Source organism: Hippocampus zosterae, chromosome 17 (assembly GCF_025434085.1).
Source record: "Hippocampus zosterae strain Florida chromosome 17, ASM2543408v3, whole genome shotgun sequence".
NCBI lineage: Eukaryota > Metazoa > Chordata > Actinopteri > Syngnathiformes > Syngnathidae > Hippocampus > Hippocampus zosterae.
In genome coordinates this window covers 10,813,820-10,835,338 of record NC_067467.1, presented here as the reverse complement: position 1 = coordinate 10,835,338, position 21,519 = coordinate 10,813,820, and the positions used below count along the sequence as shown (strand labels likewise).

The following is a 21,519-nucleotide window of genomic DNA, read 5'->3' as shown; positions in this document are numbered from 1 at the left end:
TCCTATGGGAGAAGCTTTGCTTGTTATTTTGAGGAGGGTGACTCTGGAGCTTACCCTTCAGCGGAAGAAAACAGAGACACACACACACACACGCACACACAAATGAAGCTTGGCGCGTATAGCCTATTCGCTAATACGCAGCTATTGCTGCGTGTCCATGGAAACGTGCAGAGTGAGCGGCCGCAAAAAAAAAAAGCGCTCCGACACTTTCAGCGACACGTGAGAGGCCTCAGCGGCTGCGTGGGGGAAACACGGATGAGGCTGTGCACGTGTGTGTGTGTGTTTGTGTGTGTGTGTGTGTGAGACTTGTGACATTTGACATACTAGAGCGCCTGCAGTGGCTGCTCGCTAAGCGCGGGGGCAGCTCTGCGCCAACGTGGCGGCATGCTCGTCGCATCGCATCACGTCACGTCACAAGTCATCTTATCACATCACATTTCCTGCTATGCGTCTCGATGCCAAACACCCCCTCCTACCCGCACCCCCACCCCCCCCCCATAATTCCTCCGCCGCCGCTGCCGCGTTTTTTTTTTTGTTTGCACACTCCCATTGTTCCTTTGTGTTTGGGCCTTCTTCGCGTCCTCGCTAATGCTTCTGTTTGTCCTGCTCTCCTCCTGCATTGTTCTTTATCGGCGCTGTCTCTCCCCGGATGCTCATTTCCTTTCTGTCTCTCATACGCCACCTCCTCTGTCACGTCGCTCCCTCTTTCGCTTCTAATTTCCTCCCCTTTTTGCTGCCCCTCTTCTTCTTTCCAGTCGGGCTGTGCATGAATTAGGTGGCGGTGATTAGAGCTGAGATTTGAGAGGCAGTGGAAAAGCCGTCAGCGAATCGAAATTTCCGGACGGATTCTTTGAAGAGCACGCTACGTATCAAACATGGTGGAGCAGCTGTTATGCTGCACGCACATTGAATAAGTTGCCAACAGATGTGATGTAAGCCCCAAAGTATTTTTGTTCTTTCGGGTTTTGTTTGTCGTGTTGTGCTTTTTGTTGCGCGCGTTGCGTATGACTTGTGCCAAACAAATTAGGCTGCCTTGCATTGCCCTTGACATACTGACAAGAGCCCCAACTGCTGCCACGTCACATTTACAAAAAATAATAATAATAAAGTCACGATTTTCAGTCTGTTTAAAAGGCTGACGCCATTTTGACTGACTGCACAAAGCTTTTGCGCAGTCGGCTAATTGCTAGCAATAAAATAGACTAAAGATCCCCACTACAAAGTGTTTATGGAATCAGAAGACACAAATATGAGCAAAACTAGGGACTTGTTTTTTTTTCCTCCACCTTTCCCGATCTGTTGGTCATTGTTTTTTGTGGGTTGCAACTGTTGAGTGCATTTTATTGCTCTGTATTTATGCACGCGCAAAGACAATAACTGTGCTTCTATTGCACTATATTCCAAAACCACCTTTGGCCACATTACGGCACGAGATCCTTGCTACACAAAGCCATTTAACATCCGCCGGCGTACTTTCCGGTTCAGCAGTCAACTGAACGTGAGGCTAAAGCGCCACATTGATGCACATTGGCCATTTGAAGCAAACTGGATTTTTTAAAGAGAAACCATTTGATTCCATTCGTTACATTCACCGCGAATGGCGAGCCGCGACTCGAGCGCTAATTTTCAATCGGTGCCCAGGTCACACTGAGCCGATGCCATCACCGCTGTCACACCACCCCTGGAGCCTCCAATGGAAGTAAGCTGGGCTTTATTTCGGTTTGTTTACAAAGAAAGCAGTCGAAAGCATCACTGTATGAGCTCTGCTGTTTTGATGCATCAAGTCATCCGAAAACACACATGCACGCGCACACACGAACGCACACACACATCTGCTCAGCAAGACGGCCCGCCACCACGCAAACGCTCGCTCCCTCGGCCAACTGATAAACAAGAGTGCTCGCATCTCCCAAGAAGTAACCATGGCAACCATCTCGCCCTCTCTCCGTCATGCTCACACGCTGGCTGGCTGGCTGGCTGGCTGGCCGGCTCTCTGACGGAGCCGCAGCCTGGCAGTCCTGGAGGCAAGACAATAGCAGGCTTCAAGGCCAATGTCACTTCTTCCCGCAGCACCTCCCCTCCTCTCTCTCCATCACTAACCCCCCCCCCCCCCCCCGCCCCCCCCCCGCCTCTCCTGCTATTGGTAAACAAGGAAAAAGTGAGCGAGCGAGAGAAGCTTCCTGTGTTGATAAACTGTAATGTCACATCTCGGGCGGCAACCATGCAGAGCGGCGTCGGCGAATTAGAATAGAATGAAAGGAGATTTTGCTCACACACACACACACACACACGCACGCACGCACGCACACACACACATATGCACACACACATTTCCTTCTCTTCCTCTTTGTATAATGTGGCCAATTGCCGTCTTTGCTTTATAGGGCGCGAGAGGGAAAGGGGATTTCATGCAGACTAACCGAGCCTCTAATCCCCTGTTTCATGCCGCTCTCGCTCGCTTCTGTTTGGAGATATGCTTCTGCATCTTTGCTTCTCTCTCTCTCTCACTCTCTCGCACTGTTTATTTGGCTGCAATGAGGGATAATTGTAGATAGCAATCGAGAAGCGACTAACTAACACACACAGACACACTCTAGACCCCCAAAAGTTAAAGTAACTACGATGACAAAGATCCCCAAGTGCAGAGATTAGGGCATGACGCCATTTTAATTGCTCGGGCTGCTTATTTAACCCAAAACAGAAAGCGCCAGGCTTTTATTCAAAGGAGACATCTCGTCTTGGTGGGGAGATGTTCGCGTGAGGATTGAGCTGACTGCTGATTGGTTGACTGAGAATTGTTAACTCTGTGTTAGTCTGACATTTGTGATTTGTCCTTTTATTTTTAGTGCATTTGGAGTTAGAAGGAATTATGATTTGAATAAGACAAAGTAGTCCGAGGTCAATTAGAACGCGACAGAAACGGACGAGTGAAAAAAAGAAAAGAAACAAAAATCGGTTGGTGCGTCACAATTCTCTATCCAGGTCGGAGGCTCCACATCTAATCTATGACATCACGGAACCCCAAAAACATGGCACAGTTGTCAGGGAATAAAATGATTGCCACAACAGAGGAGAGAGTGTGGATATTTTGAAAGGCTGTTGGCAAAATGATCGATCACCGCATTCACTGACTGCACCCGTGCATTTCGGTGACAGAGACTCTCTGCGCTTTGCTTTCTAGCCGCAGGTACATTGAAATGATAAATTGAGTTAAATTTGACTCTAAATTGCGCAGAGTTGTGAATATAAAGGCTTGATTGTCTTTTTGCCCTGCCCCCTGAATGGCTGGCGATCAGTTCAGGGTGTATTTCACCTCTTGCTCAGAGTCACCTGGGACAGACTCCAGACTCCGGCGTATTTTTTTACTTCCTGAGGGAGAGGCATTTATTTCTTCAAGTGGACAATACGGCGTCTAATTGAGGGCAGAGGCCTCTATTTTGAGAATTTACGGGAGGCCCGAGCTCAAGCAAGGCTCCGTGTGATAAATGTGAGATGGCGTCAAGCTGCTCAATGGTGAGAGAGTCCTTTGCTTTGTCACTGTCTGTCTGTGGGTCTCTCTCTCTCTCTCTTTTTAATACCTGTTCTGAATGACTGCAGAAGCTTCAGCCAATCATTCTGTCTTGACCGAGAGAGGGAAGGAAAGAGGGGTGGGGGAACTGTCAGCTGCTTGGGCTAAGCGTCTAATAGCTTGCCATGCTGAAGTGACATTTCAAGTATACGGATGCATTAAGCCTGAGAAGGAAAAGAGGGATGAGTGTGTGGCAGGGAGAGAGAGAGAGCGAGAGAGAGAGAGAGAGAGAGAGAGAGAGAAAGAGAGAGAGAGAGAGAGAGAGAGAGAGAGAGAGAGAGAGAGAGAGAGAGAGAGAGAGAGAAGAGAGAGAGAGAGGGATTGGCTATGCAGCATAAATGCTGTGGAGTCGGCAGAGCTTATCAATGCATCTATCGAGCCATCCTGCTTCGAAACACACCTCCCTCTCAAGAAGAAATATCATCGCGGAGAAGCGCCTGAGTGAGCATCTCACTTTACGACGGAAAGGCGGAATACAAGGACAAGAGTCAAGGTTGCAGCATGACCGAGAATTTATGCTGAGTTTTTTTTGCGTTTTTCCAGGCCAGGTTTGATGAAAGCACTGGCCACCGGTGCTCCAACTTCCGGAAGAGCAATCAGTCGAGGTCAACTTGGTGTCCTTGAGTGTACATACATGAACCTGCGACTGTAAGATACCGGACAAAACTGGTATCTACGAGACAATCCAAGACATGCAGTGGGATTACAAAATATTGTAAAATGAAGTTATTTGATCTCTTTCCTCTATAGTAACCATGTCCAAAGTCGAACCTGCCTGCCATCTGTTTTGTTGTACTCAAAATAATTGACACAGCCCGCATCATTTTCCGCGCAATACCTTTCTTCTGCGGCGTAAAAGTGTGACTGGCAAAACTTTTCAGTGGGAAAAGTGACAGCTGACATCTAAGACCAATAGTACTATGACAGCTACTACCTGATTGATATGTATAAAAATTGTAACATTATTATAAAAAATTTTTGGGTTGCGCCGTTGAGGGCGTGAACACAGCTGACTTACTTCCCGGTCAAAGGAAGGGGCTCCTCTTATTCCCTTTGAAGTCAAAGCAGTAGAGTTGAGAGTCTACATGGTGGAACAAGAAATGGTCTTTATATTATCAGCAAACTCCTTGAACAAAATCTGTGCTTTTTTAAAAAAAATGAACACGCGTATCAATAATAGGCAATAGTGACGAGCATATCTTAATTTAGATTCTGGACTGTTTTGTCCCCCTGAAGCATTGCAAAAAATAAAAATGTGATGTGGAGTCTTTTTGGCTCCTTGTGACAATATGCAGAAATGATGTGATTGTCACAGAAAGCAGCCAGGCCCTTCGCCAAAACTCATTTCGGCATGCCAGTGTTTGTGTGATAAAGCAACTGGTGCTCATGCTCTCGAATAAATCATCACTGTCTGTGGGACGAAGAGCACACACACACACACACACACGCACACACACACAGACTTTGGTAAAAGGTCCAGCCCATGCATGGTATCACGATTAGCCAGACAGACAGACAGACAGACAGACAGACAAGACAAGAACTCTCGAGATTTCAAATTAAAGGTCACGATTACGGAGGATCTTTCGCGTCAGACTGAAAAGAAAATACTACAACAATAATGTTGATAATAAAGTTGAAATCTATTGACAAAATGCTTCATGGGAATTCAGTTTTCACTAGGAGGGGTCGGGAGGTGGGGGTGGGCTCACAATTTTACAATTTCATGAGATTGAAGTTGCAATGTTGGAGGAGAAAAATCAATAAAAGTGGCAGGAAAAGTCATCTTATATGACTCGCCCCCCCCGACCCCCAGAGAATAAAATAATTTCTCTTGTATATCTTATTGCATTATTTATCATGCTTATTTTTACATTTCCCTTCCGTAACTTTATGCCTTTAAATTTGAATGTTTTATTTTATTTACAAATGGCGCTTATATGTTATATTTTATTGATATATTTAAAAATGTCCCCCTCATTATCATCAAAAATTAGCTCACTCCAAGCCCAATAACCGGACAAGGTTACTTGATCTGTAATCAATGAACAATGGCTTCTTTGGAATTTATTGATGACTCGATGTCGTACTTGATAACACTCCAATAAGTTGCGAGCGTTTTAGTTTTCATGCAAACTTTGCGAGTGTTGACAGAGCAGAGTGGCTGCACGTTCGCCGGCGTGCGTGTGTTGAAGCGATAAGCACCTGGGCCTGGAGGCGGCCTTCTAATTTGCCCCCCACGTCCTTGCTGAAATCGCTACGCTGTCATCTGCCTGCCACCCATACGCGCTGATATGCGCTAACACAAGGGTGCCCAATCTTTTCCGACCAAATAACTACTTTTCGATCGATCCGTTTACCGCACACGCGCGCATACGCACGCACGTAGCACACGGATGCCCTGATGAGCAATAGCCATAAAGCCCCCTAAGATAAATAAAACGAAAAGCAGACACAGAGCTTATGAGTTGGTGAAGAGCAAATTACTGCCGACCTTAGTAGAGGAGGCATTGGACGCACTGTTGCAGCGTGTTAACGATCGTAGCTCAGTTTTAAAAGGCTTCTCCCATCGTGCTATTGTTTATGGTGGGGATGGCGCCCCCTGGCTTCTGAACTCTTTAACCCATTGGCCATACAAGTTGAACTTGCACTCTGACTTTTTTTTCTCTTTTTATTTTGCTTCAAACAAAGCCCTCATAATCTTATCACGTTGGGCCTTTTCCCTGTAAAGAGAAAAAAATAAAACTTTCATGTAAATTTCGACCATTCTAAATAATTCCGTTGTTATTTCTGCTCTCAAAAGAGTCTGCCTGCTGAATGTGTATCAATCAATACCTCTACTACAACTTTGGTGAAATGGATGCAACTTCATCTATCGTTTTTCATATGCCTGTATATAACTACATATTAGAGGTATGAAAATATATCTGTTTCCAAAAATTCACCTGGTTTTCCACGGCGCAAAAATGAGGCACACTAAAATGGCTATGCCAGCCCAAAGCCCAGGTCCACATTCTGGTTGTCACTTCAGACTTACAAAAAAACCCAAAAAACTAAACATTCCCCCCCAAAATCCCTCCACGACTATTTAGCTCTTGATATACATTCACTTGTGGTCAACAACCAGGCACTCTAAAGCGGCTAGCTGAAGCCCCAATTCACACACAGTCTATGAAGCAGACTTGCGCTCATGGCCAACAACAAAGTGTTCTAAAGCAGCCACACCGGCAGACTATCGAAATGGAAAATGAATTTTTGGCCTTTAGGCATCGCTGCTAGCTAACTATTGCAACACAATACAATACAATACAATACATGCTGATTTATATAGCGCTTTCACAACACGATTAACGTATTTAAAATCCAATCTCTGAATTCACTTCATAAGGTCTATGATGGTTTGCTTCACGTGTTTAAAAACCTCCCGACGGTCAGAATGTTTCTGCAGCCAATAAACTTGCACACTGACACCTAAAAAAAACACATGCGCACACACGCGTGCACGGACATGGTGTGACATCCTCCTGACCTAAAAACATCCCCGATGTAACATCCGGCGAGAGAGGGGTGACGTTAATGTTGATGACCCGCAGTGGTGAGGAGGCAGGATGTGTGTGCGTGGGTGCAAGCGGCAAAGAGGGAAGAAAACGCGCAGAAGAGCAGATGAATTCTGCATGCGCTTGTGTTCTTGTGTGCGTTTTCGTGCGTGCATGGTGGCAGAGTGCTGTTCTCCTGTCGCTGTGATTAGACGGCTGCATAAACATGGATGGAGGGGGGAGGGAGGAGGGAGAGGTGGTGGGGGTGATGAGGGAGTCTTTAAAGGCAGTGGACACGTAGTGTATTTTCTCCCCCTCCACCCACACACACACACACACACACACAGCCAAGGGCACTGTGAGGTCATTTCAGTCCTTGCGTCCAGCAGTCAGTTTTACACTGATCCGCGCGCGCACATGCACACACACACACACACACACACACGCACACACACTAAAGTGTGCAAGGTGTGTGTGTTACAGCACTAATGTGTGTGTGTGTGTGTGTGTGTGTGTGAAGAGAAAGCAAGTGAGCACGCCCTCTCTATGTGTGTATTATGAAAGGTTTGATGAAAGGTTCCCATGGCAACAGCGACACCGGAACTGCAACCCCCCCCGCCCCCACCCACCGCCCTTGATGATGTCCTCATTTGCATATTCAAGTGCAACAGCATCCAGTTGAATTCCAGGCTTACATTGAATGGCTCAATCAATAGAGCGGCTGGCAGTTTGGCTGGCGGAGGGGGCTTTGGCTGCGTAATGGATGGAAGGAAGTGGAGAGGGGGCCGGGGGGGGGGGCCTGTCAGCAGGGGGTGTAGCAAAGAGGAATGCAGGTGATGTAATGGGGATGATGTCATGGGTTATGGTGTTTTATTTTTTGTTGACCTCCACCTTAATTTTGCTGTTACCCGCCTGTCGATCACAAGGTAGGCCCCACCCACTTCCATCAGTCAAGCTCGTGAGTGAGACTTTCAATATTTTTTTTTAACAGAGGTAAAAACAAAAACAGTGGTAAATCATACTTCATTACTGCTACAGTCGATTTTCTCAGGAATTTACTCTTTATTTTTCCGACAACTGTTTAAATCTCAATTTAAGACTGATTTCTACACTCTGGTTTGGCTTAACAACACCTTTTATCCAACTGGTGTCTCACTCTGCATTATCCTCTACTCTTCTCTTTTTTCTCTCTCTCTCTCTGCTCAGCATGACACCAGCTCAACCGGAGATGTGATGTTACGGTACTGTTACTTATGAAATATTACACAGCTAAGCACTTTGACTTACGTATGTTCAATCCTGAGTCTTAATGCTCGCGACGTTCGTCTTTCTGTGACTCCGAGAGCGAAAAAGAAGTCTACAAATTCCAGAGCATTCCCTACTTGGACTCCAGTAGCAAATGAGATGCTTTCATGATTGAATGCCTAAATCTCAATTTAATGCTGATTTCTACACTCACATTTGATTTCTCACCCTGCCTAACCCCTGACATCCGAATTTTGGCCTGTTTTAATACCACTTCTCGTCTTCCATCTTCTATCTCAGGACAAACACTATGGAAGTTAATACGAGGGATGTTTTTTTTTTACCGACGACAACAACAAAGTAGCAGAGGCCCCCTTCATGATTCGCATGCTCTCCCCCCTCCTCAATGCCAGCGACGGCAAAAAGAAAAAACACATCAACATGCCACCGGAAAGAGGAACCGATCCCACGTTTATAATGAGTGACTATGCGCAAGGTGTGTGTGTTACAGCACAAATGACTTTTGCATAATGAGAGGAAGCTACAAAAGGCTTACAGTTCAGGAGGAGGAGGATGTCTGCATCAAGACAGAGGACAGGCCCAGGTTGCTGACTCGGCTGTCTGCTGTTTTGGGATTAACGGCATGTTGCGATACAAAATGCTGTGCGCGTGGGCGTGCAATGCCCACGAGAGTGCTCCGGATTGTCGCCGTTTGGCGCAGTGGCGTGACAGAACGGCGAACCCGAAACTGTTTTGCTGTGACAATGAAGGCCCAGTGGTCACAGGAGGGTACGTGAAGGGAGGGAAGGAGAGAGGGAGGGAGGGAGGGAGGGAGGGAGTCTGCCGGAGAAATCGGTGATGGGGAAAATGGATGGAAGACGGAAGAGGAGGCAAGGGGGGTCACTAATGGCCCGAAGACACAGCTGGCTGCAGACACCCAAGGACGGACAGACAGACAGAATGCGTGTGCGTGCGTACGTGCGTGCGTGCGAAGATAAAAATAGGGGGTGCGAGAGCGGCGTCTCGTCATTGCGACTGACGAGGGCGGGCGGAAAGGTTGTTTTGTTGTCATGCCTTTCTCGCCGCGCGCACACAGAGACAGACGGACGAACACAAACGCGCAGACACGGCTGGCTGGCGCGGCGGTGAATTATCCATGCGACAACGGCGCCTCCTCACATTAATGAACATCACCGGGGGGTGCATGGGGGGGGGGCGACAAAGGAGAAGCTGGAGGCAAATGACATTTGCCTCATATGATTGCCTTCACTTTGCCTTCACTTTTTGCTGTCTGCATTTGAATCGTGACGCTTAAGATATTATTTTTATTATTATTATTATTAGAGGTAAACCTCCAGGTCCATTTTTAGCAGGACGGCAATGGTTGAAGTGCTACGAATTTAGCGACGACAGTGGCACCTTTTACAACGGCAGCGCTATAGTTTGTGCTATGTATGATTCATTTATGGCATGATTATGTCATGTATTTGCATTATTTTATTGTGAAGGAAATGCGATAAGAGAAATAGCTCGCCTCTTTTCTACTCTTTAGAAATACAAAGTTATGAGAGTAAGCACATTTCGTGACACCCGCGCAACAAACATTGTGCTGCAACTTGGCCACATGGGGGCGCTATGATACAGACATGGAGAAACAAATCAAGAAGAGTTTCATAAGTGACTTTTTAACCCACTTTCATCCATCCATCCATTTTCTAATCCACTTAATGCTCACGAGGGTCGCGGGGCTAGCGGGATGCTAACCTAGCTGTCTTCAGGTAGTAAGCGGGGGACACCCTGAACTGGTCGCCAGCCAATCAGATGCTAAACATAAACGAACAACCGTTCTCGCTCTCAATCAAACCTATTGATAATTTAGAGTGTTCCATTAACCTGCCATGCATACATTTTGGAATGTGGGAGGAAACCGGAGTATCCGGAGGAAACCCATGCGGGCATAGGGAGAACATGTCGGCGCCGGAATCGAACCCTGCACAGCTGCACTGTGAGGCCAGTGCTTACCAGTCGACCACCGTGCCACCCAACCTGCCTTCATATTAGTCATTTTTATAGAGAATAAAAAAACATGCTTGTAAGGATCGTTACGTTCTTTGCAACATGTGGTCAAAGTTTCGTAAAGCTAAACACCGCCATATTTATGGAAATCCTGAGCCTGACTATGGCATTTTGCTTCGTGGCAAGGAGAAATTAAATGTCTCCAATGCTTAAAGGACTCGTTTTGCACCTTTTCTAAATAGAAACGCATTTTTATTCGGTTTGATTTGAAGTCATAAAGATGACTTTTGACTGAGACGATGTTATCATTTTATTGGAATCGAGTGCATATGCTGGGAGAATAAACTCATCAATTGATTAAAAACAATATCAGAAAAACTGCATTTTCTCTGAACATTTTATACTCTGCTGTGTGGCCCTAATCTTGTCTCTTATGTTGTTGTTTTCTCATGCTTTATATACTTTGTACATCGTTATTGATTGTATTTAATTCCATTCTTGATGTATTTGTCCCGCCCCCCACTCCAAAATAAATAAATAAATAAAATAGTATGTCATTATGCTGCCCATGCTGCACCCTGACTACATTACCCACAAGCCTTAGCATCCTTGCACCATTAGCGCCTCAGCTGTTAACCTTGACGATGACATCACGCGTGTTGAATACTGGAACAGTGGCTAATGGTGTGTGCGTGTGTGTGTGAGGATGTCAGCATTTGAATGAGACAAGAATTTGCCATCATGTGTCATCCTCCAGGCGAGCCAGAAGGGGCGGAGAAAGGGGGAGCACAAAAAATAAAAATAAAAATGAACAGAGCCACTAATGAAGTGCAAAAAAAGAGGGGGAAGAGGGTGGTGATGGTGGTGGGGGTGTTGTCGGATGCGGAAAAGGGGGAGACGAACAGATGTGGGATGAAGATGGGCTAGTGGGGGGAAGGCGGAAGAAGGAAATGGAGGAGAGGAGCCGGGCGAGAGGCGGTACGGGTTGGATGTTGACAGCGTGGTGGAGGATGGAGAGATGATGACAGGGCGAGACCGGAAGAAGAAGAGGATGAAAGGCGCAAAGTGGAGAAGGGTGTGCAGATGAACAGGGAAGCAAAAGAATTAAAGAGGGAATGAAGGAAAGAAAGAAACGCATGCATCTGATTTGGGCCTGCTTGCATCTTTCCATAATTAGCAAACGCATGAAATCCCAACTTTACCATGTTCTCAATGAACTCGCTTGCTCATTTGATGGTGACGGTTGAAAGATTGACATCAAACGAACGCAAACAGACATACAGCGACATAAAGATTTGACATAACTGTTATGTAATCTCAGACAGACGTGCATGACTTGGCCTCCAGGGGTCATTACAATACAGTCATCCAAGAGGAGTTTCACTACTAGTTGACTGAGTAATCTGCAGTAATGTTAGTCAGTTTTCACAGAGGATAAAGAATATATGTCTGTGAGTGATGTTATATTGTCTGTCTACATGTGTTGCTGCACTGATGCTATTGGTTAGCCTGCCTGTGGCATTTCCCGTAATGTGTCAGCATTAAGCTAGCGAACCTAAAAGCAAAGTTATGTGGTTGTTTTAACTAACATGTAGCATGCACATGGAGAAAATAATATAGAAATCAAATCCTTATAAATCAACAAAATTGGTCTAAAATCGTATTTTATTGTGTTACTAAATAACAAGCATTATCATAAACAAATGAGATCCACTCGAAACAAAGAATATATTTTAAAAAATACAATAGGTAAACTAAATTATCCGAAATATTGTAAAATAAATTGTTGTTTAGTAAAATGACACAGTCATATATTTTCTAAACAATATAAACCCATATAGGTCTCTCATGGTCTCATTCAAATCTGAACGTTATGATCTTTTGAGAGTGTTTTTAGCTTAGCGTGTGAGTCGTGTGTATGCTCATGTGTGTGTTTGTGTGTGGGTGTGTGTGCGTGTGTGGGACGATGAGTGTCAGCGCACATAAATAAATGTGGCCACAGAGATAGCCCAGGGTTTGTTGACTGCTCCGATGTTTAAAGTGCGCCGAGGCTGCGCTCGACAAAGCTGGTGACTCATGCTCTTACACAAGCTAACATGCTAACAGCCACAGTGGGTCAACACCAATGTGTTCGCACTTTCCTCCAGAGCAGATCAAGTCCTACACCCCACTCGTGAAAAAACAACAACAAAAAAACACTAAGGTAGCAATGAATTGGTGGTCATTAAGAGTCACGTGACATACAGATGCTCAATCAAATGCGATCCTGACTTGGTTCACTTCAACAGAAACCAACAGTACCACAGAAATGCTCAAAAATAAGAGCACACGACTATGCGGGGTAAATCTCATCTGGAGCAGATCAGCATCAGCATTTCCCCTATATCCTGACAAAAACTCATACTCCCAAAAAGATGCAGATTATGAAAACACGTCAGATGCGTTCCGTGAGTCCAACACAACTCTACCAAGTTATACTCTGATTAACCAATCAGAGGACAGAAGAATGCTGGTGTCATGGGGCAGTTCTGAATCTGTGAGGATAAATGCAAAATTTATGTAATTTGTTAAAGTAGCAATCCCATTACTAATTTATATTCTGACATCAACCCTGTGCAGATTAGATTTACACAGCAACACAGAATTTGGCTTGTCAATGGAAGTCAGTTGATTTGTTCAGTCCTGATGTAGATAAGTCAGCTGTTCTAACAAACCTATGACGGCTCTGAACGTTTCACTAAATGATGTCATAATGACTTACAGTGGTGACTTGAGATATGAGATGCTTGTATCTCAAATCTTCTTCCCGCATTGAAATGAATGGAAAACGGAAAATCTGTTGTAGTTTCCCTTTAAACGCAACAAAAATATTTGGAGGGTGTTTTTCAAAAGAAAAGGTTGCACTCTGTAATAATGTACCTTATAAAAAAGACAGTAATTCAAATTAAATAGAATGTAAAGAGTTTTTTTGGGGGGGCACAATTTTTGTTTTAATTCAATGGACATTGATTTAATCCTGATGTGTGCTCCTTAGCCACCAAACAACAGTGGATCCAAGAGATGGTCCTCACTAAGTTGCACTAATATTAGCAGGTAAACAACACACATCAGCGTGTCTCATTATTTTGTCTGTCTACAAGTGTTGCTCCACTGGTGGCAAATGAAAAAAATCAGTTTTCAAATGTATACAACACCTCAAGAATGATGCTATGCTCTAGCCTTTCTTTGGTGTTTCCCATTATGTGTTAGCATTAAGCTAGCAGACTTGAAGGCAAAGCTACGTGCCAAACCTCTGATTGTTGAGAAATTTGTTGACATGCATTGAAGTCAAAGTTTGCTCGCAGGTCAAATCAAAAAAAAAAAAAGAAAAAAAGTTTACAACATTTATCGCTCAAAAACTCAGAAGTGTGGTCCCTTGTATCTCATGGCAACACTACAGCTACATGACAATTTCTCCAATGTTACATCATTGCACTGCATTTAGTCGAAGTATTTAGAAGACATGATGATTTCGGAGTGGAACGCGAGGTTCAAAAGATCCCAGTTTTCTGGAAGGCAGCATTAGCCAACTAAGCCAAGGCCAAGTCTCGCATTTTCTTTGCAAGCCAGCCATTATCCAGGTGTGCAACGTGATGTTTGACTCGCAGAGATCTCATTACTGATGTGCCCGGCTTTACAGAACGTCGTCAGCCGCCCTCCAGCCATCCATCTTGTCCTCCATCTCTCCCTTCTGAAACCCCGTCTATCTATTTGGTATGCATTGCCGCGTAGCTCTCGGCTGCAGGTGAGACCCGATGATTATGCATGAGTCCCCTCCGAGTGGATGTGTGCGTGTACGTGCACGTTAGGCGTCATGGATTAGTGAACATACATGGGTATGCACGGAAAATCAAGATTGTGCGTTCAGGGGGAGTTGGGGGAACTTGACTTGGAATACACAAGCTGCAAAAAACAAGGGAGGAATCGTAATGTGGAAACACACATGTAGTGAGAGTGTCTTTTCACCTATCACACCCTGAAATCTGCACCCTTCTCCATTGTCTGTCTACATGTTTAGCTGCTGTTTGTATCCATTGCTTAAAGGGTTACACCTACTAGAACATTGATGCTAGTTTTGTTAGCCCATCAATGGTGTTGCCCATTATGTGTTAGCATAAAGCTAGTGGACATTCAAAGTGATGTGGTCATTTGAAACACACCGTTGCAATCCTCGGTGTTCTACAGTTATGTTCAACTAGGGGTTGGTTACTTTTAAGCCCACGTAACTCATCTGTAAAGACTCATTTCACTGCAGCTTCCTGAGGAGTGACCATCTCCATGTACTGCATATCACAATGTGCATTCCACTGAAGCAAAAAAAAAAACTGTGGCATAATGTCGTTCACTTCTTTACAACCAATGTAGTCCTGTATATGAGGAACATTACTTAAAAGGCAGTCAGCAGACTGCAGTACAATAAAATGACACCAGATCCAGCAACTATGGAGTCGCCTGACCATTGAGGGTTCTGCGAGTGAATCCTGAATCCTGAAATAAAATGGGAGCAGACGCTCTAAAGTTGAGTTAAAAAAAATAATAAAAAACGCCTGCGGCTACTGTTTGTGTTGCTGCGCTGTGCAGAAAAAGTTTTGTTTCTGCTGTGAACGCTTATGCTCGCCCCCCCCACAGCCCAGAAAGATGAAAGCTCAGACTGGCCTCGCAGCTCTATAATTGACGATATCAACTTGGAATTGGATTAAGAAATTAAGCCTTTTCCTTTCCCTGAGCCTCAGGTGAGCATTTCCCGCGTGCTTGCGAGCGCGTTCCCATCCCACCCACACGAGAAGCTCGGTGGGCCGATAGACATCGGAGAGGTCATTAGCGTCCCACCCGTGTCCGTGCCTTCTTCCCACAACCCTCCGCCTTGTTTTCCAGGCCCGAGAAATGTAGCAATTAGTCGCATGGCGACAGCAACCTGCGTGTGGCTGGCGCACCTTCGCGCGCCAAATCGCCAGCCAACACGGAGTCCGCCTCCAACGTCTTGCTTGTTTGTGTTTTTGCCTCCTGCGCTGCAAAAGGCTTTGGTTAATTCAGCACAGCTCAGCGTGTGATGCGCGGCTCGCTTTGTACTCTGTGTGTGTGTGTGTGTGTGTGTGTGTGTGTGTGTGTGTGTGTGTGTGTGTGTGTGTGTGTGTGTGTGTGCGTGCGTGCATGTGTAGAGGGAGACAAGCTAATATAGGTCAGCCCACAAAACAAAAATAAACCAAAAGGGAGAAAAGCATACATATGAAACTTAGGGCCCAGGGGTGGGATCCGGCTCGCCACAACGTTATTTTTTATTTTTTTATGGACCACGAAAGACAAGTGTGTCTAACGTTGCTATCTGGAATTATTTATTTATTTATTAAATCTGGAGAGAAATTAAAATTCATTAGAGGGATGATTCTCAAAGTACAGATTCTATATATAGTACAGTTCTATATATTTGCAAGAAATCTTTAGAAACTGTTGGTTTCTGTCACAAAAGAAATTGTAAGAAAATGCTGAGGAACATTTATAAAATGCGGGCAGCGAGGAAAAAAATCCAACCTGAAAAAAATATTTTCGAAAAAAAAAAATCTGCAGATATGTGATTCTGAACCGCGAATATGTGGGGGTTGACTGCTGACTTTAGGTTGCAATACCACATATCACCACTAGATGGTCATAATGTCTTAGGTGGGCTTACATTTGGGTCTTATACTGCGTGAAACTACAATGTTAATAGGCCTAATATATTTATTATATATTTAGTTGGTGCTAAAAAATTGAGAACCACAGAGTTATCTGTTAGCCCTGTCGTCATTCTACTCTGTTACCTACACACGCCTGATTTTCCTTATCAAACGTCTCACTTAACTGGCTAAATTCCGCTTTTTGACCTTGTCTGGCATCCACAGAGCAGAGGACAATTGTTCCCAACCGTCGTCATTGCTAGAACGCTGCCCTATTGTTCAAGCCCGTCAGTTCCTCGGCGTGCCCACAGTGGCAAAAATTGGCATCTGGCCTGCGCCCACTTTCACATCCCACAAAAAACGCAGCCATTCACTCACTTGCCTTGGCTGGCTGGCTGGCTGGCTGTGCGGCACGGTTGCTATGGAAGCTAATTCGCAGGCGTCGAGTTTACTTTGCGTCCATTGCGCGGAGGCAGTCAAGCAAAACATGCGCACGCTTCCACACGGGGCGGGCGGACGGTTGCACGCGTGGACTGCAAGCATGCAGCCTAGCAACAGCACCGCTGAATATGGGATGGCGCTAATGTGCTTCAAAAGGAAGCGCGACGTTTGGCACAACTCGGGGAATTGGAGGGGGGAGGGGTCTGCTACTTTCGCTCAAGGTCACTTTGCATTCAAGTGACCCAGTGGACTGGTATTTGATCACCACAGTACAACATTTGAAGCTTTTCTCTCCCCAAGACGGATGGGAAAGTCAAGTGTCAAGGGTACGGCCAGAAATCTACTCAGTGGTGAGAATATTTCTTGAGGTGCTGTTTTCTGGGACATGACGTAAGCACAGCAAGGCTTGGCTTGTCACACAGGCTATTTATTGTCGTCGTCGTGTTCTCTAGTTCTGTCGGCTTCTTCTTGTGATCTCCTCGTGTGACCCAGTGTGTTGCGTAACTTCAGCAGGTGTTACAAGACACAGGCGGCCGGCGAGTAAGTTGGTGGGCATAAAACCTTCGCCTTTTTTTCCCTCTTCTTTTCAAGTGCTGCAATTGTGCCCGATTAGAATTCGGTGGAAAGAAGATGCTCATGCACAGGCATGCACACTACCACGTCTAATTTCATGAAATGCCATTTCTGATTTTGACTGCTCTAATTCTCTTTCTTGGTTTCATCTTCACTCGCACAAATAGTAAACATGGACTTTTCTTGCCAAGCGGTTTTCCGCATTGTGTAAGTTCAACACGTTAAGTTAATGTCAAGTCAAAATTTGGGGTACGAAATGCAATTTAATCATTTAAAAAAAAGTAAATTAATATCATGAGAAGGAACATTAAAAGGTGTAAAATTACATTTTGAAGTGTGTAAAATGATGGACGTAACAAATAAGGAACCCGTTCAAAATCATGCCGAGGCATCAACTACCCAATAAAATAAAGACACATTTAAAATTTGAGTCCATATCTGAACTCTGGAACAACCACTCGCTGTAATAGAGTTGATTGTATTAAAAAAAAATATATGATCAAGTTTTGAATGTCAAAGCATCATTCCCCATTGAAGTGAATGTAAATGCCATTTATCCGTTCCAGCCTGCCGGCAAAGTACACCGGCAATGTTTGCAATGTGTTTTTTAATGCAGAAACTAGCACATTATATTCCCATACTCTTTGGAGAAACATCTGGCCTGTTCAATATGTGCGGTGGCAGGGACACCATTCGAGCAAGCCCACCCACCAATATTCCAGTCCTCCATTGGTTAAAAAATAAAAAGCATCACGTTCTGAAGTATGTTTGCCAAGGCCTGCAGTCATATTTTGACATGAATTGCAAACAGTTAAGGCCGTCAAAAGAAGCCGTGGTTGAAAACAAACACGTAGCTGAATGCTCGTCTAACTCAGTGCAAACAAATCCCGTTCTGTGTCGTGAAGGTACATTCCTCAGCATCATCTTGTTCATTACGCCCTAATGAGACACGTTTGATGAGAAACTCTTCATTAAGCCGAGATGGTCCTAAACACCGCTGGATGCCACTTTTGAGTTGTTGTTGAATTTTTTCGGTCTATTAGCAGCGGCCTTGCTGTAATCCCTTGCAAGCTTTTCAAGGAAGGATAAGCAAAAGAGTGAGAAGGGGGGGATGGGGGGGGGGGACGAAAGTCAGCTCACTCCAGTTCAAAATGAAATGATTACGTGGACTTGACGTTATCCCCACAAAATGACGACTACCTGGAAGGCGCTGGAATTACATGGACGATATTAATTTCGCCTCGGCCACTTTATGGCATCTTGCCAGCCAGCGCTAAGCGCCACCAATCAAACAAGCCGCACGCTGGAAGCTGCATACAGATGAGCTTCATCCTTCCTTCTTCCTTCATCACTTTCTGTCAACGCTTCCCTGCACCCCCAGCCTCTCTCAACCCCTCCTCACTCTCTCTCCTCACCCTAACAAAACACCAGCAAAGGATTTTGTAAATTGTTTTAAAACAAAGTATGATGATTTCTTACTTTCGGTCTTATATTTTTGGGCAGTATGGGTCCATTTTGCATATAATATAGCACAGATGTCAAAGTCACGGCCCGGGGGCCAGATCTGGCCCGCCACATCATTTTATGCGGCCCGCGAAATCAAATCAAGCATGTCAAGTTCCGTGATGCTTGCTAAAGTCTGAACCAAAATTTCTAATTGTCATATGTAATCCACAATAACAGTCATTATTCTTGTCATTTGTTGTGCGCTGTATCTGTGATATGTGGAGGGGACTAAACATTTATGTGGTTTCCCAAAATTCATTATGGCCCTCCAAGGGAAACAGTCACTAAAATGTGGCCCGCGACAAAAATGAGTTTGACACCCCAGTAATATAGTATGTTCCATTTTCATTGCCGTACTCTGACTTCTACAAACTGATCGCTTAAAAGAAGGCAAGTTGACCCCAAATTGAGATCAATCACGTGGCAACCGAAAAAAACAAGATGGATGACGGCGGCCCTTCGGTAATTATTCGGCTCCTCTCCTTTCTGTGACGGAAAGGTGAAGAAAGTTAAACAAGGGAAGCGCGGCCAGCAAATGCCAATTTTAGGTGCCCTTTACTGATCATTACACAAGCACACGCACACACCCGGGAAAAACCTGTCTAATGTGCTAAAAACTTCACAGCATTTTTTTTCGCCCCCCCCCCCCCCCCGCAGCGCACGAAATTGCAAAGATGTGAGTGAAATCATCAAGTGGTGAAAAAGCGCAGCGTTCACTTCAACCTGCTGCCCTCCTTCAAGTTCCTCATGGCTCCTTTCATTGTGTTGCATCATGCGAGGGAAACCACTTTTCCACACAAGGGGGACCAAGTGAAAAAAAAACTTCTGAGAGAATCTTCACACACACGCGAAAAAAGAGATAGGAAGAGTTGAGTCGGCACTAAATCCGCCGGCGTCGAAAAACATCGGCAGCGCAAGTGCGGTGGGGGATCATTGACGCCAAAATAGGCCCACGCGTTCACACGCACGCGTGTCGTTTGTCATCGCGGTGCGCGCGCGCGTCTCATCTCCCATTCATACATTCTTCTCCCCTTCACCTGTTCTCCCTCAGCTTCGATCACACACTCAATCAAGTCGCACCCCCTTTTTTGCTCCCAATGTCACCATCTCGAAACACGCGCGCGCGCGCGCGAAACTCGCTCGGTGAACGCGTCCCCATTTCTAACGCACACGCGCGCCCACGCACAACCCCCTCCCCGGATGTCCTCGGGGTGAGCGAGGATGACGGGAAGCATCCTTTCAAGCCAGCGGTGACACTGCAGTCTTCACTTTAATGGCACGACTGAAGCCGCGCGCGCGCGCACGCGCGTAATATAGAACCGGCGTGTCTACAAAACTCCTAAAAAAATGCAGTTGACTGACCAAAAACAAAAAAAAAAGAAACTAAAGATGCTCTCTCATAGCTGCGTTCACTCAAACAGATTCATCTTCCTTGCGGTCAGATGAGCGTGTTTGCATTTATGTGCGCGTGTCCTCATGCAAGAGGCAAAGTCAACAGCGCGCCCTGATCGTGTTCTATTTTGGCACCGGAGGGGGGGGGGGGGTCAGCAGGCAGCTCAAAGGCAAAAGTTGAAAGAAGGCGTCAAGGCGGCCGTGACGTGGACACGTACGAGATTCCTTCCAACCGTGTGGCGCGCACGGGAGGGAACCTGACGACGACGACGAGGGGGCGGCGGGCTCGCGTGCGCGTGCGTGTCTGATACCTGTGAGCGGTGAGCCGTTCTCGCCGGTGCTTGCGTGTCCGCTCGTCCTCTGGCGAGGCTGCGATGAGCTGAGCCGAGCGTCAAGCGGCGGAGGCTCCCTTCGCCTTCCACTGACGAGGCTGCAAATGGCAACGGCGGCGCTCACTCGCCAAGGCTGCTTCACTCGCCAGCGGCGCTCTCTCTCTCTCTCTCTCTCTCTCTCTCTCTCTCACTCTCTCTCTCTCTCGCTCACTCTAGCACGCAGGGCAAGGGGGTGGGGCAAACAGAGGGGGGAGTTGGGGGAACAACGTGTGGCGGTAGGAGAGAGTGACGGGGACTCAGGGGGATAAGAAAGCAATTAGAAGACAGCTTCTCTTCCTTCCAGTTGGGAATGTATAATGGAATTAGCTCGGAGGAGGTATGGAGGGTGAGAGCGGAGGGCGAGATATGGGGAAGGGAGCCGGGTGGGCGGGGGAGGGGGGGGGGCAATGTAGGTGTTCAGGGAGGAGGAAGCGGCCCGGGGGGGGAGGGCGGGGGAGCCTTTAGGACAGTCGCCATGCACAAACGTGCGCGTGTGTATGTGGGAGAGGGGAACGAGAGGGTGGGGGTGAGGGAGAGAGTGAGCTGACCGATCATTTTGATTTGAAATCAACTTCATCAGCCATTTTTTTCCTCAACCTCTGCAATGACCAACCTTCAAAAGCGTAAATGAATCCGGTACGGCGTTACAAAAGTCACACTGTCCTCTGCTATGACGCCACACACGAAGCCATCCTGGTGACACCAAAGATGACCAAGACTCAGCCCAAGTTACCTGACGCTTTGGAATAACAAAACTCAATCACTAATCCAGATTTGATCTGATATTTTTGGAGTGAGAAAGAGAGCAAGACCATTTGCACGCCAAAGCCCCCCCCCCCCAACCCCATCACACTTTTCTTCATCACTCTCACCCAAGCTTGAATGGGCGATGAAGCCAGCATGTGGACATCTTTGCGCATTCAAGTCGACGCGGAGCTTTCAACATGTCACCTTCGAGTGTGCGTGTGTTTTTCAAGGTTGTGCGCGTGTGTGTGAATTCCAGTTGGAAACAACAGGTTCCACTTGCAAGTCAGACATAGCATCGCGTGCCTGCTTTGTGGGCGTGTTCAAGTGGAAAAGTTCAACCTGCTATTTTTATTGTTCACCTTTTGGATCATTTACCTCTGCATCCTTTCGGTGGCGTTATGTGGGAGTGGGTTGGGTTTGGTGGGGAGGGG

At 46.0% G+C, this 21,519-nt stretch overlaps 1 protein-coding gene across 1 annotated transcript in view; it reads right to left on the bottom strand.

Moving 5' to 3' along the window:
• LOC127590403 (retinoic acid-induced protein 1) overlaps nt 1-20,467 on the bottom strand; it is a 61,521-nt gene extending 41,054 nt beyond the window's left edge. The window contains exon 1 of the mRNA XM_052049933.1: nt 20,282-20,467. The gene's annotated coding sequence lies outside the window, so the exon portion shown is untranslated. The remainder of the gene's footprint in view (nt 1-20,281) is intronic.
• Between the last annotated feature and the right edge of the window lie 1,052 nt (nt 20,468-21,519).